This window comes from Pinus tabuliformis, chromosome 6 (assembly GCF_031772625.1).
Source record: "Pinus tabuliformis cultivar Carrire ecotype Pingquan chromosome 6, CPIR1, whole genome shotgun sequence".
Lineage (NCBI taxonomy): Eukaryota > Viridiplantae > Streptophyta > Pinopsida > Pinales > Pinaceae > Pinus > Pinus tabuliformis.
The window spans coordinates 2058112351-2058128363 of NC_142292.1; the positions used below are offsets into that span (position 1 = coordinate 2058112351).

Consider the following 16013-nt stretch of genomic DNA (forward strand, 5'->3'; position numbering starts at 1 on the left):
GTTTTTATGTTAACGGGATAATGTAGTTAAATATGATTTTTTTTTTAGATAATATAGGAAACAGATTTGTGTTGTTGAGTTTGTATGAGAACCTTATTAAAAAAGTTATATTATGCAACAATTAGACTTTTATAGAAAGAGAGAGAGAAATTTGGAGAGATTTGAGTTATGTGTATGTAAAGGAAAACTATACACAACAATATTTTCTTATGTTTCCCTTCTATATTTGTGCTTTTGCTATATTATTGTGTTATTGATGTGTGAGATCACTAGGTCATATAATAGATTGGTCTCATTGCAGGTTTACCATGTTGAGATGTAGTGGTGAGGTCCAAGTATGACGGTAAAGGTTCAATAAACAAACACTTAAACAAATCTTGATTTCCCTTTTTTGTGAATTGACGAAGATGGAAACATCCCTATCGTTAACTATGTCGTGTGCGACCACTATCTAATATAACCAAGGAAAGAAGAGTTGAAAACACAGTAACGAGCGATAGATGATTCTGTTAATTGATGAAACTAATAGATGGAAGCCCATTTCTGCGAGTGCTCACTATCTATTGCCGAGCGCTTTACCACGGAGACCGTCGAGAGCTCTATAGCCTCACCGCTAAGTGCTCTACCGCCTCACTACTAACCACTCTACCGCCATGATGTCGAGCGCTTTATCGCTGAGACTTCTGAGCACTTGCCACCGACATCCTTCTTGCGCTAGTCAATTAGATAACGATGCCCATATACAAAACTTTGTTAGTCAATTGAAATTTCGTGAGTTCAGCTTGAAAATCTCCGATCATGAAGATTTTGAGTTATTATGCTTAGTAAGTGAGACAAAGAAGGCATCACACTTTGTTATAATACTATGACTTATGAATATTATATGCTCAAAAATTATAATTCACTTTATATGACATTTGTTTATGTGATGTATTTTTTAATTAATCTATTAATTAAAAAACAAAAAGTGCATAATTATTTGGACATAAATTTTAACTTTTGATTTGTGTGTACTGCTAAGAATATTTTTTCTAAGAATATTCTGCATGAAGATTAAATCCCTACTATCCACCAAATAATTATTAATAATTGAATTAAAATTGTAAAAGTTCTATTTCAGAATATATGCGCAAGGATTCTAGAATATTCCATTGAAATTAAATCTCTGTCATCTATCTAATAATTATTGATAATTAAATTAAAATTCTAAAATAAATATATCTATATAAAAAAAATATAAAAATATAACAAATACACCCATAAAAATTAATAAAATTGATTTTAACAAAGTAAAAATATATTTCATCAAAAAATTACATAACAAATAACACTCATATCAAATTGTTAGGGTTCAAAAGAAATAAATATAACAATCAAGAAATACACATTTCAAACCATGTACACCATGATTATCTGGAAAACCCCAATTGGGGAAAAAACCAACCAACAATAGATCTATTATTGTCTTTGGCTAAAACATAGCGAAGCCGGCCAACAACCTGATCTTTCACAGGTCAACCATGGCTGCCTAAAATGGAGAATACACAAGCCTTTTAAGGGCTTCAACTACATGTAATACCATGTGTTATAGACATTTTTGTGCCTAACAGCATGAAGCATGAAATGTCAATAATCTGAGGGATCCAAAGTCCCTAAACATGTTGTTCCTACCCCTAGAGGAACAAGGTCAGCAAACCACAGCACTGAAAATCAGTTCTCCACCTGAAAACACTCAAAAACAAGCTATTTCTGGATCATGTCAGCTGCTCCACTGAGCATCTGCGCTGAATGTCAACTGCTCCACTCTGTACCCGCGCTGAATGTCAAATCTAATGAAGGCTACCTGTGCTGGGTGAGATTGGCCAAGTGGCACAGTCATTCTGCAAGGTGTCAAATGCCCAAGAAGCTTCCAAAATGACACTTGGATCAGGGAATTTGCCTTGTGATGAGTAAGAGGATCTAGATCTCCAAGTGGAAGCAAGAAACTCCAAGTGGACTCAAGAACTGAAGTATAACTGAAGTGGGAGAGGACACTAGTCAGCTTCATGCCAAACTCAAGCTGACTCATCCTTTCTCCAAATCTCCTATATATAGAGCTCTCTCATGAGGTCTATAGAGGCTGGAATTTTGTGCAAGTAAGGAAGTGTTGTTGGTTTGAGTATAGAACTATTGGGTGATTGCTTTGAAGGAGGTGAAGAGGAGATTTCTTTCTGCTGGGAGGTGTTGTTGGATTGGGCCTATTATGGTTGTAACACTCTCAGAACTTTACTTCTTCCATTAATAAAGAATTTGAGGTTCTTCTATATGCATGTGTCTTAATGGTGTATTGATGCTTGCATATTTGATTTATTCTAATCCTTGAATCAATTATGGATGTATGCTTCTTGTAGTTTCCCTTTCTTGTGCTTTTGCAGGATCTTTGTGTAGCTGGGCCAGTGAAAGAGCAAGGAGCTGGGAGCAAGCAGCAAAGAGGGAAGATTGGATCAACCATTAGTGGAAGACAACGGTCAGTGGATCTCTTCCTCCTCTCTCTTACATCTCATAAAGAATTAATCTTGAATAGCTTTGCATTCGGTTGTTGCTGAGGTACTATCACCCTTAGAGTGGGATAGGGTCATTCCATATTGGATACTTTTCCCAACAACAAATTGGCGACTCCGTTGGGGATCGTATCTTGTTGGTTGTTTGTGTTTTTTGCTATTCATTTCATAAACAAAGGGAGTACCGAATCGAACTGTGTTTGAATCTTTCAAATGCAAAGTAGAGGGCAGCTACTCTAGCTCAGTTTCTGGGCAAGTTTATGATTTGAAGAGCTGATCCACAAGGACTCTAATGAGCTCTTAGTGATAGCTTTTCATCCTCTTTGTCATCCCTTAGTGTGTCCTTGACTGATAGCTTCTGATTTGAGCAAAAACTGTGAATTTTTGAGCAATCTGTGACCTGGAAACCACCAGAAACGAAAGTTTCGTTCTTTAGTGCAGGCTGTACAAAGGCTGTTTGCATTTCAGCGCAGTTCCCGAAGGGGCTACCTGCGCTGAAGGTCAAACAGACAGTGTCCCACCTGCGCTGGACCAGTCTTGCTTTGTGCTACTGGGGTTTCCTGTTGTTTCTTGCCCTGTTTTCACCTTTGTTTTTGTTGTTTGTTACCAGTCAGTGGGCCTATCTGAAACCAACTTTCCTTGTCACTATTCCGCTTCGGTTGTATAAAGAAACTGTGTTTGTTCTTTGTGTATTTCTTGTACATTTACAGTTTCCCATAACGAAAGTGAACTAGTCTTGCTGTGACCTCTTAGATCTAGACCTGTGATAAAGTGTCGTTTTGATCTTAAGAGTTAGTTTGTTTGCTGTTCATAGCTGATTGAGCTTTTGCTTTCGTCATTTGGTTTGAATTTATGTATTTCTAGTGTCGAAACAAGTAAATCTTAAGGTGTCTTTTGATTTTGGACAAGCTTGTTTGCTTTCACTTGAAATTGAATTCAAAATTATACAACAGCTTTCTTTTTGCATTACACCAACATTAAGAAAGAGAAAAGAAATACTTGCATTGTGCATATACATTATGACAGTCTGCATGTTGATTTAGGGAAAATGCATTAGTGTGTGCTCTATGATCTGTGTGAAAAGGTGTTATATTTCTTTTCCCTCAGTAGTTAAGGTTTTCAAAGTTGAAAGATTGAAAAGCTTGCTTATCATCTTAGACTGCATTTAGGAGTGTTATCATACATTTCGTGGTGATCCATAAAGGAAAACTGCTAAACAAGATCAACCTTAAAATAAATTGAATTTACATAACAACGCATTGAAACATAACGCAAACACATAGAGGTCTAAGCTAGAGACGTGTTCCGGCGTCGTTAAACGTGATATCTTAGCGTTGAGTGGTTGGGTGATTCCTCCACGGTGAAGCGATAAGTATCAATACAGACTTGTGCTCCCACGTACCGTCGCGTATATATTGGGAGACCCCTATAGGAATAAAGCCTTTATCCAATAGGAAACCGTGTCGGCCGCCCTACTGATCGCAATGCAGTGAACACAGCATTCACGAAGATCGACCACTCGTACCGTAAAACGTATTCTGTGGTTTTGTGAAAAGTTTGGCACACCCTCTGCCTAGAACTCCAGAGCAGTTTCTTTTGGCCTTTTTCAAACTCTATAACTGAAAAAGTCCATCCGAGCATTTGTCACTTCGGGCTCGTTAAAACATCAAAGGAGACTAGAGTCATCTTTAGCTTTTTCTCGACTCTTAAAAAGTGAAAAAGCAAGTTGTGTCTAAGTGTCGTTATAAAATTTATTTTAAACGGAACATAATCACCTCCTATTCCCACGTTGATCTTAAGTTGAGAACATGGAACGCCCCAACCAAGGAACTCCACATGATGGAAATCCTAGTCCATTCTCCTCTTGGGGAGAAGTTGGTGCGCCCCACATGGCCACATTGTCGCTTCCAGGACTGACAATTGGCCTGCCTATTTGGCTTTTCTCAACTAATGTAGTTCAGACCACCATGGTTCCTGAACAGTCGAGTCAACAGTTAGATCAGTCTAGAGCTGCCCACCAGCCTTCTACTTCTTATAACTCTTCCTCCAATCCTTCATCTTCGCAGGGTAGAGCCGGCAAAAGCCAAGCTCCCATGGAGAAGAAGAAGAAGGAACCTAAGGCGACTGGGGGCAAGCAAAAGACATCTGACAAAAACCCACACACAGCACAGACCGGGCCTAAATCGCCATGTGTCATATGTAGAGGAGACCACTTCCATAGAGATTGTCCCTGTATTCCCCGGATACTAAGGGACTGGTCAGCTCGTTTGCACAATTCGGGAGCATCAACCTCTGATAGCCATGTTGATTGCGTACCGTCAACCAGCGAAAGTGAAGGTTCAAGACAAAGAGGGGGAGCAAGATTCCCCTGCAGACTGTGTGAAGGCGAGCACGCCATCCACCGTTGTCCCTTCTTAGACGAAGCGAAGAGAGTTTTGGAAGATCGTCCGGTTTCACCGGTAATACTTCCTCCTGGATACAAAAAACTCGTGCCAAATCCTTCGTTGGTTGAAAATACAGCTGGCCTGCTCAAATGGTCAGCTGAAGCGTCAGTCATTGAAAATGAACCTACTGAATCCAGACCAGACGAAAGTCTAAAGGTCGATAAGGCAGTTGACCCGGTTCTTCCTTCAGAGGTTTCATCCTCAAATGACACCGTCACTGAAGATTCATCTTCAAGTGACACCCTCACTGAAGAGAAAAAGGATGACACCATCCAGATTCTTTTCATCAACACAGATTCTGATGAGCATCAGGGCAATGCGCCCATTCCTTTATCGCAGGAAGGAACATCGTCAGGATTGTATCCGGCCGTGTATTCGGTCCCACCACCAAGCAACCTGGTTGTGTCCTTTGATTGGAACCAACTAGGCAGACCCCGGTTACCAGCCAGTATACCATTCAGAATCATAGTCCAAATTTATAGAATGGTAATGGCTGGAACTATCATTGATGAAGGGGCATCTGTGAGTATCCTTTCCTTTATTGCTTGGAAAGCACTGGGTTCCCCAGAGCTTTTGCCTGAGATAAGAAATCTCTCGGGTTTTGATAAAGGAACCAGTCGACCATTAGGGATCCTCCCCAATGTACCTGTTATGTTGAAAGGGAAGACCATTCAAATGAACGTGATGGTCGTTCAAGGACCCTTGGATTATAACCTACTCCTTGGACGAGACTATATATATTGCATGGGAGCTATAGTCTCCTCACTCTTTAGAGTAATGTGTTTTCCACACGAAGGAAGAATGGTCAAGCTCGTAGACCAACTTTCATTTCCGGGATCACGCATCGCAAATAGTCAAATACCAACCCTCAATGGTCTATTCACCCAAGAAATGTCTCCACCCCCAGTCCTCCTTCCCGATGAGTGCGAGTGATTCGGAAAGATGGGACTGGAACCTAGGGGGCATGCATCCTGGTCTGCTTCGGGCAGAGGAAACCTTGGGTGTAAAGTAGAATTTCCGCGAAGGAATATGACTAGTCCGTACCCCGTCCGTGGAAGGAAGAGGGGTTGTTCTAGAACAAGATTCTTTTGTCAAAGTTATGTGTTTGATGATTTCTAGTCATTCACCTTTGTCTAAATAGGTAGGTAATACCAAAGAAAGAGATTCCTTTGCGGCAGCAAATTGTAACCATCTTTGGGTAAAAAGGCAAGCCTCACCCATTAAAACAAATGTTTTGAAGGATAAGTAGGGGCAGCCTCCAAAGAAAGAGATTCCTTTGCTGCAACAAATTGTAACCATCTTTGAGTAACCTAATGATAGACATCGCCGAAGAAAGAGTTTCATTTGCGGCAGCAAATAAAACCATTTTTTGGATAACCTGAAAGAGGCAAGCCTCACCCATCAAAACAAATGTTTTGAAGGATAAGTAGGGGCAGCCTTGAAATTGTACTTTATACCTGGGGGCATGCGAACCTTTTGGAGTGCAAGCAAAGAGCGGTTATTTATCTGTTTTTTGGATTAGTCGTTTCCGAACTTGCATAAAGAAAGGATGTGGGGCAAAGGTCAAAATTTGCCAAAGAGAGAGCATAGCTTATGTGAGGTGCAAGCTCTATAAAAATTGGAATCTTGCAGGAGACATTTCTTATCTTATGACTGGTATTATCGAGCAGTTTTACCGCGGAATTTATGCTCGTTAAAAAATAGAAAAGCGAGATCCGAGCAGTTTTAGCGTCATAGTTCATGCTCGTTAAAAAATAAACATAAGCTTTTGAGCAAGAGTTTCCTCCAGAGTTCAAGCTCATTAAAAAATGAACCTATTCCGGTAAATAACCATTGTGATCGTAAATTTATTAGCCATAAAAGCCTTGGTCGTGTTTGCACCCGCCACCTCCATTTCATTTGGCCAATCGTTCACCTCCATATGATTGTTTACCCATTTTGAGGAACAGCTGCGAAGAGTGATTTCACTTAGCCATCCTTGTGACACTGCCGTGATTGGAAAATTCCAACCTGTACCTGGAATCTGCCGCTATCCCTGTTTATCACTCGTTCCTCAAAAGACGAGTCTTCTTTGAGCTCTTTTCTCCTGACTCGTAAAATATGAAAAGTTTGCCGAGTTTTGGCCTTCCAGCTCGTTAAAATGACCAGGAGAGCTATCCCTCCTCTAGATTTTAATGTTTTTGGACCTGAGGGATTATTACACAAAAAGGTCGAGCGCTTGTTTTATTCGGCTCGTTAAAATTATCGAAAACTCATCCCTTCTGTATTGTTTTATACTTTTTCGGACTTAAGGGATTAGATGACGAAAAAGGAATTTTGGAGTTAACTTTCTGTACCTTTTCAGACTCTCTAAAATTGAAAAGGACCGAGTTTTCCTTGTCGTTAGACTCGTTAAAATGATTAAATAGCGACAAACTTGTCTTTAGACGAGAACGAGTTTCCCTATCTCTAAGCTCGTTAAAACATAGCGATGGGCTTGCCCAAAGGGCAGGTTATAGAACAAGCATATGTTATCCTCCTCAAGCTTGACAAAAATAAAGAGGTACTGGTCAGAAATGACTGGGGAAAAATTGGGAGAACCTCAAAGCTTTAATGGTAGCAAGTCGCTCTTGAACATGACACTTTGTCCTCCGTATCACATTGGGTTGGGTTGTTTCATTCACCGGTCTCATCACCATGGTCCTCGCCAAACCATCCACATTTGGGGTAATGCTACCGATCCATCACATCAATGTCGTTATATGTTCAAGAGATGTTGTTCAAAAAGAGTCAACCGTGTCCCATCCACTGCCATACATTATCCTTCATCCACCCATGATCGCCACCCTGAATCATATTTCACAGATTGTTTTCACCTCCACTAAAATCATTAGCTCCGTTCCGTGTCATTGATGTGGGATTCATTAAGTCCCTCCTTTGACGGATCGCTTCTTGTCGACTTCAGCTCATTATCCAAGAAGTTGATCTAGGAACAAACCCCCCAGTACTTTGAAGCTTGCATGCCTCAATGGCAAGTTTCTCACTTCCAGCGACAGGTATACATCAATGACCTTCGACCAGAAGATTTTGCGTGGTGTTTGACGCCAAGTCCTTTATTCACACCACGTGAATTGTACTGCAGTACCTTGAGGGTCATTGTCATTATTGGTGATTCCTCTCGCGCTTGTTAACGGTTTACATTATTGACCGGTAATCAAGCGATGTCTTTCCATGTTCGACTTCAGCACAATTCTCACATGGATCGACTTGTACTTAGAGTGAAGATCGAACGAGTTTGAAGACCTCGGATCTAGTTTCATCCATCCGAGCTGCAATATATATTCAGGATATAAAGACATTTGTTATGTACATCATTGCAGCAGATGATCATCCTACTCAAAGGATGATAATTTCAGCAGAAAATTATCAGTCTACCATCAGACGATCGTCTGTTCTATGTACCAAAATGAATTTATAAAGCTAAGCATGGGAATGCCCGCCTCAGCTAGATCATGAAAGCAGAATGAAAAATAATGTATTGTATTGTATTTTATTACAGGGCACCTCTCAGCGATTGAATGAACTTCGGATCCTCCTGATAAAGCATTTCACCCGATAAACGACCTCATACTTTAGGGGGCAACTGTTATAGACATTTTTGTGCCTAACAACATGAAGCATGAAATGTCAATAGTCTGAGGGATCCAAAGTCCCTAAACATGTTGTTCCTACCCCTAGAGGAACAAGGTCAGCAAACCACAACACTGAAAATCAGTTCTCCACCTGAAAACACTCAAAAACAAGCTATTTCTGGATCATGTCAGCTGCTCCACTGAGCATCTGCGCTGAATGTCAACTGCTCCACTCTGTACCTGCGCTGAATGTCAAATCTAATGAAGGCTACCTGCGCTGGGCGAGATTGGCCAAGTGGCACAGTCATTCTGCAAGGTGTCAAATGCCCAGGAAGCTTCCAAAATGACACTTGGATCAGGGAATTCGCCTTGTGATGAGTAAGAGGATCTAGATCTCCAAGCGGAAGCAAGAAACTCCAAGTGGACTCAAGAACTGAAGTATAACTGAAGTGGGAGAGGACACTAGTCAGCTTCATGCCAAACTCAAGCTGACTCATCCTTTCTCCAAATCTCCTATATATAGAGCTCTCTCATGAGGTCTATAGAGGCTGGAATTTTGTGCAAGTGAGGAAGTGCTGTTGGTTTGAGTATAGAACTATTGGGTGATTGCTTTGAAGGAGGTGAAGAGGAGATTTCTTTCTGCTGGGAGGTGTTGCTGGATTGGGCCTATTATGGTTGTAACACTCTCAGAACTTTACTTCTTCCATTAATAAAGCATTTGAGGTTCTTCTATATGCATGTGTCTTAATGGTGTATTGATGCTTGTATATTTGATTTATTCTAATCCTTGAATCAATTATGGATGTATGCTTCTTGTAGTTTCCCTTTCTTGTGCTTTTGCAGGATCTTTGTGTAGCTGGGCCAGTGAAAGAGCAAGGAGCTGGGAGCAAGCAGCAAAGAGGGAAGATTGGATCAACCATTAGCGGAAGACAACGGTCAGTGGATCTCTTCCTCCTCTCTCTTACATATCATAAAGAAGTAATCTTGAATAGCTTTGCATTCGGTTGTTGTTGAGGTACTATCACCCTTAGAGTGGGATAGGGTCATTCCGTATTGGATACTTTTCCCAACAACACCATGAGTCACCAATACTAGGTGCCCAAAACCACAACGGTTAACCATAACTGTTGACACAACCTCAACTCCACCATAGGGTCAAGTTTATCTAACAATCCCCCCTTTAAACTTGACTTTGGGTTTTCCTTGGCCAAATCTAGCCAAATCTGCCAAGTGACCCAGCCACCACTCACCTCCAGGCCCTACACAGTGATGTTAGGGTATTTGATAATCTCACACGATGTCCTAGTTTAGCATGTTTCATCATACCACCACATGCATCCCCATATCACCCAAGTGGACATTCATACTTTACCGGTGATTTACTGGGGTACGCATGCCTTACCGGGTGTTACAGTCATATACCCATTTACATGAAAATTTCCATTTTATTTTTATTTTCTTGCTATCTTGGCCCAAACACAACTTGAACTGCTGCAAGTTTACCCATGCATTTCACCCTGTAAGACTCCTATCCCACTATTTAACCCTTCTCTTGTAACTGAATTTTTATTTAAAATTTCTGTTACTATTTTAGAATAGAATTTTTTCTTTAACCATAAAAGCCTTTCAACAAATTTCTCTGGAAAAAAAAAGAATTACCTGACTTTCTTGATTTTATGAAAACAATGCTCTGTTCTTTTGTTTTGATCTAGATCAGACAGGTTTTCGACTCAGACAGGCTTTCTAGTAATCCTTTGTGTCCTCCTTTCTCTTCGATAGTAGCAGCGTGGTCAACGATGGAGGGGTTTCACCCTCAGGGGCAACACTTCACACGCAGGGCAACATTCTCCAATGCGCCTCTGATGGGCACGCAATAGTGGTGCCCTCCTTGACGCAGATGTCAAGGCTCCTCGATGCATGCAAAGACTCCTCTCTCCACGCCGGTGCCTCCTCGCTCCACGCCAATTCTGGACGCAGAGTATGTAGGTTCCTGCGTCCTCCTTTCTCTTTACGCAAGCCAGTGCCTCCTCTTCATTCATACCAGGCAGAAGGTTTTTCTCCAGCCTCCACTCTTCACGATTTACAAACCAAACCGGACCTCAGAGTATACACGCAGGTGGCACGCGGCTCTGGTCTTCACGGGACTGCAGAGAATACACGCAACAGATAGCACGCGGCTTTGGTCTTCATGCACTCAGACTAACTCAACTTAATCTAATTTACAATTTCAAAATTTAATTTAAATTTCCAAAAAATATTCCCAGGGCTTGGCAAAGGCTCGAGACTTCATTTTCTTCATGCTCCTCATCAAACCATCACTCAACGGACATTGTTGTTTTGTGCAATGAGCTATTGCTTCAACCAGCACCACCACTTTGTCGATGGGAACATTTCGAACAGCTATCCAAGGCCCTTGCCAACATACCATTTGTTAGGGTTCAAGAGAAATAAATATAACAATCAAGAAATACACATTCAAACTATGTACACCATGATTATCTGGAAAACTCCAATTGGGGAAAAAACCAACCAACAATAGATCTATTATTGTTTTTGGCTAAAACACAGCCAAGCCGGCCAACAACCTGACCTTTCACCGCTCAACCATGGCTGCCTACAATGGAGAATACACAAGCCTTTTAAGGGCTTCAACTACACGTAATACCATAAGTCACCAATACTAGGCGCCCAAAACCACAACGGTTAACCATAACTGTTGACATAACCTCAACTCTACCATAGGGACAAGTTATCTAACACAAACAACCATGGAAAGGCCAGAAATGGAACCACAATAAGCACATGTCCTCCATATTTCAGTAATAACCATGGAAAGGGAAGAAATGGAACAACAGTGAGAACATGTCCTCCATATTTGTCTAGGAAGTTATGAAATGTTTGTAGGAGGATTGGTTTGCTACATAAACATCTAGTGATAACAAGAACGAATCATTATGTTTACACTTCGATAAGTTTGAATATGATCTGCATGCCATGCTGAGGCTGTACTGTAAGCATATCGATGGGAGCATGCTTGTATGCAGATGAAAGACTGAATGAAAATCTTTGTAAAAGCATAGCTAACACAGTCTTGGTCGTCAACCTGGCAAAGTTTTGACTTATGCATGATGGTGGACCCATTGAAAAGGGTAAAAAGGCATTTGGGTCAGTGGCTGCCCTTGAAGGACCATCTGCAAATCTTTCTGGCTTAAACATGTTTGCATCTGGCCCCAAAACCTCTCATTGTGATGCACTGCCAAAATTGACAAATTCAAGAGTGCGCCTTTTGGAAGTGAGAACGGGCCGATTTTCATGTCTTTGCATGCTTCTCTTACCAACACGGGCACAAGTGGATATAGCCTTAGAGTTTCATTTAACACCATAGTCATATGCCAACCAGAAAAAAACAGAGAACGGTCGCTAGCTTAAATGAGAAATAACCAACAAATCGAAATGTATAGTTTGCTTAAATCAGAACTGGCCATATAGTATGCTGATCTAAATCAGAAGGACAACTTTAGGGAAGATCTAGATACTTTAGAGCTTGGCAACAAAGCATACATACTTGCTCTCCTTAGTTATGTAGGGAGCTAACACTTGTGTGGCTACGCTTTGGTTCCATGATATATCGTTGTTAATTCACATTTATATTCAGTATGAAATGATGAATCTTCCAAACAAAAATGATTTCTGAAGTTTTGCTGATTAACAAAATCCCAAAAAAATTTTGGAATATGTAAAATGAAAGGGAAAAATTATCCTTAACTGTCATGACTTATTTGGATGGACAAAAGAACATCATCAATGGTTAATATGCTTTATAACCTTATATAGGACAAAACATTCATTCAAAACTGAGAAAAGTGATGGAATACATACTGATTTCATCCTACTAAGCATGTCTGCATCTGGTATATCTGTGCCACAAATACTGTTAACTTCTTTCCTTAATATTTCCTGCCAATCCAGGTTTATCGCAAGCAAGAATACTGTCCAGGTTAACAGATTGGAAGTTGTCTCATGGCCTGCAAAGAAAAATGTTTTGCATTCATCCATGATTTCATCAATAGTTAACGTTAGATTTCTTTGACTGCCACCCAATTCCTTCTTGTTGGCAGCCATCATGATTCCAAGCAGGTCATTTCCATAGTCAACCCGAGTGCTTACTGTTATTATGAGCTCCAACTTTTTTGAATTATAGAATATAGGATTTCTTTAATCCTTCTATCAATCTTCCATAGATACCTGTTCTTGCTTGTAGGAATATATCCGAAAAAAACCACGGAATGTAAGTACACAATCCTTAATTATAAGTACTAAAAAAACATTGTAATACTTGTTCGAAAGCTCTATGGACTGCGTATACCACTTGGTAGACCCTTATGCAACAGCAAGAGATCCAAGGATTATGGCACTGGCCCATAGAAGAGCAGCACCTAAAAGAAGACATAAACAGAAGTACACATGAACTTGCAGTCACATGCAAAACTATATAATTCAAAGATAAATATACTGTAATTACTGGCTTCCTGGGATGAAGATAGATCGTTCAGCTTTATAAACCATTTCTTGTAATTCTCTCTGCAATTGAAATACTTCTCTTCCTTCATTGAAACTACTACCGAATGCAGTATGGGATATGATGTCTGTTGTTAATATGCTAAATTCTTTATGAACATCAATTTCTTTGCCCCGAGACTCTGCCTGGGCCACCATCTCTTGCCAATTCTCGAGCATGGTTGAAGTGCAAGCAGCCATTCTCTTTACCATTGCCTGTGATTGGAACATTTGAACTTAACTGAAGTTAGTAGCATACTCTATAAGCCTCCAACTCCCAGGAAACCTCTAACAAATAATCTTGATAATGCAAATCCTGGTTCAGCAGAGATGGGCAAATCTACAGCATATAAAATTTAATTTGACATATTAAAGGAAAACACTTGAAAGAAAATAAGCTGTCAAATGGGGTATGAATAAATTTTTCATACTATTGATAAGTCTTTCCAGTTTTAGTGAATTTTAGATTGCTTAATTCCATCCTTATTAGACACCACGTTCTCACGGTGGGTTGCAAGGTCTGCACCAGCCTGATATTTCCAAACTATAGAATAGATTAATGGTTTTTTGGCGTGTATATTTAAGGAAGTGTTTTTGTTCTTTTATGCTCAATAATTGAGTCCATTGCCTGATTTTATAGCCCAGTATGATCTGTAATAATGTCTCTCATCAAAGTTAAAATTTTGATACGTTGATTAAAATTAAATTTTAAAAAAATCTAAAAAAAAATAAAATTAAATATTTATACAGAACATTTAAATAATATTGACTCATAAAAAAATTTTGCAGATAAGAAAATTGAATTCTTTTCTGCTCAAACTAAATCCATATTTAAAATAAATCTATGATAGTCCTAAACATATAAACCAAAATCTTCAATTCATTATTCCAGAAGCTGTTATACTTGTTCATCTATTATCAAATCTTATTATACTAATTGCAGGCCGTTTCAAGAGTCCAAACCTTAAGTTTATCAATATTGAATGCAGGGTTTACAATCCTCCTGTGATTAACCCACTTCAATTCCTTTAGGAAGCCCAGTCCCTGACCGAGCAGAGCCAGTATAAGAGGCCCGGGGATCCACTTCTCATAGTCCCCGAAATTGTTTGATAAAACTTCTTTCATTAGTTCTGGTTCTGCAATGTCGAGCATTGAACGGATTCCATTCCAGTAGAAAAAGGTCTCTCCTGAACACAAACAAATTACATCAATTTCAAATTGTTTAGCAATCAGACATCGATTTCAAACTGTTTAGCAATCCCTGTGTTAACCTTGACACTATTGCAAAACTCCAAACGTCTAGCAGAAAGTATATGTTGTAGATTCTAGCAGGCCAATAACTACCAAAGCAACATATGAAAGTAAAATAAATCTCTATTGAAAAGAGAATGAATAGTAGAGATAACCATATATCTGGCACCACTTATGTTTGTGTGGCACGACTCTAGGAGCAATGTCATGAGAAATATTCTGCATATGGTGTGCATGAGCCTCCCTGACAAACTCTCTCTGTTTTGACCCACTCCCGAAGAGTATCCAGTAAGGTAGACCTCTTATTCCTTGGCTTGTATAGGCCTTCTGAAATGCATAAGTCCTCCATATGAGGTCTCTAAAGACGTTAATCAGTAGGATCCTGAACAACACAACTAAAATAGCAACCAATGCTTCAACACTGCTTCTAATCTCAATATCCATCATCAAAATCTCACTCACAGGGCTATTTGACTATGATTTCCCCATAACACTATAGTTCTATGTGTCAATGAAATGGTCAGAAAAATGAGCCACAGACTTCTAATATATAGAAAGTGCATCCAACTGCTGACATGCAATCAACTAAGTGGCAGAATGATAACCCACCTATTATATATATGGATGGTAAGAAGGGTGGAGGGTAACAGGCATTTATGTGAGATTACAAAAAAATTATTTACAAAACATCCCACAATCATGACAGGAACATTAAATAAATAAACAAATAACTTTTTATTCAAATATTAAAACTAACCCAACAACTTAACTTAGTTTCATCTAATTTGAAAAAACACACAAATTTACATTAAAGAAACTTCCCAACATCACATAAAATAAAATAGACAAATAATCCTCCATTCCAAAATTAAAACTAACCCACAAACTTAGGTTAATGTAATTGAAAAAAAACACAAATTTACATTAAAGAAACTTTCCCATTTAAATGGCATGTAACTCGCACTCTAAAGAGGAATAGCGTGCAGCAAGTATTGTCTATGGCGTGCCAATTATCAAAGTCATCGTGTTAACATGTCACTTTCTATCTCCGTATCAACGTAGCAACGTACATCAACAATGTGTGTTACAACATTAAGGTTGTCACCGCTCATTATTTAAATCAAAGATGGATTTAAATGCAATTATTGATTTAAAAAAAAAAACAAATTATATTTTATATTTTAACATGATTATGAATATTTAATTTACAATTCAGAAATTAGTATTAAGTTTTTAAATTAAAGGTTTTGTATTTTTATTTTCTAAGGCGAAAATATAATATTACAATTCTAAATCTTACATTTAATATCGAAAGATAATGTAATTGTATTCCCACTCAAATTATAATTATATTCTTAGATTTTTTTATATTTTATAATTTGATAATATAATTGTATTCCCACTCAAACTATAATTATATTTTTAATTTATTTTTTTTATATTTTATAATTTTAAAATAAATAAATAAAAAACGTTTAGGATTTAAAGAGGTAATTTTACTCAAACTAGTACTATGTTTTAAATTAAAATATCTATATTTTACTTTTTTAGATAAAAATATATAATACATTTAAGATTAAAAAATAATATGAATTTCATCCCGTTCAAGT

At 38.8% G+C, this 16013-nt stretch overlaps 1 pseudogene; it reads right to left on the reverse strand.

The window, feature by feature from the left end:
- Window positions 1–11553: 11553 nt before the first annotated feature.
- On the reverse strand, window positions 11554–14847 carry LOC149267483 (cytochrome P450 709B2-like; annotated as a pseudogene).
- Between the last annotated feature and the right edge of the window lie 1166 nt (window positions 14848–16013).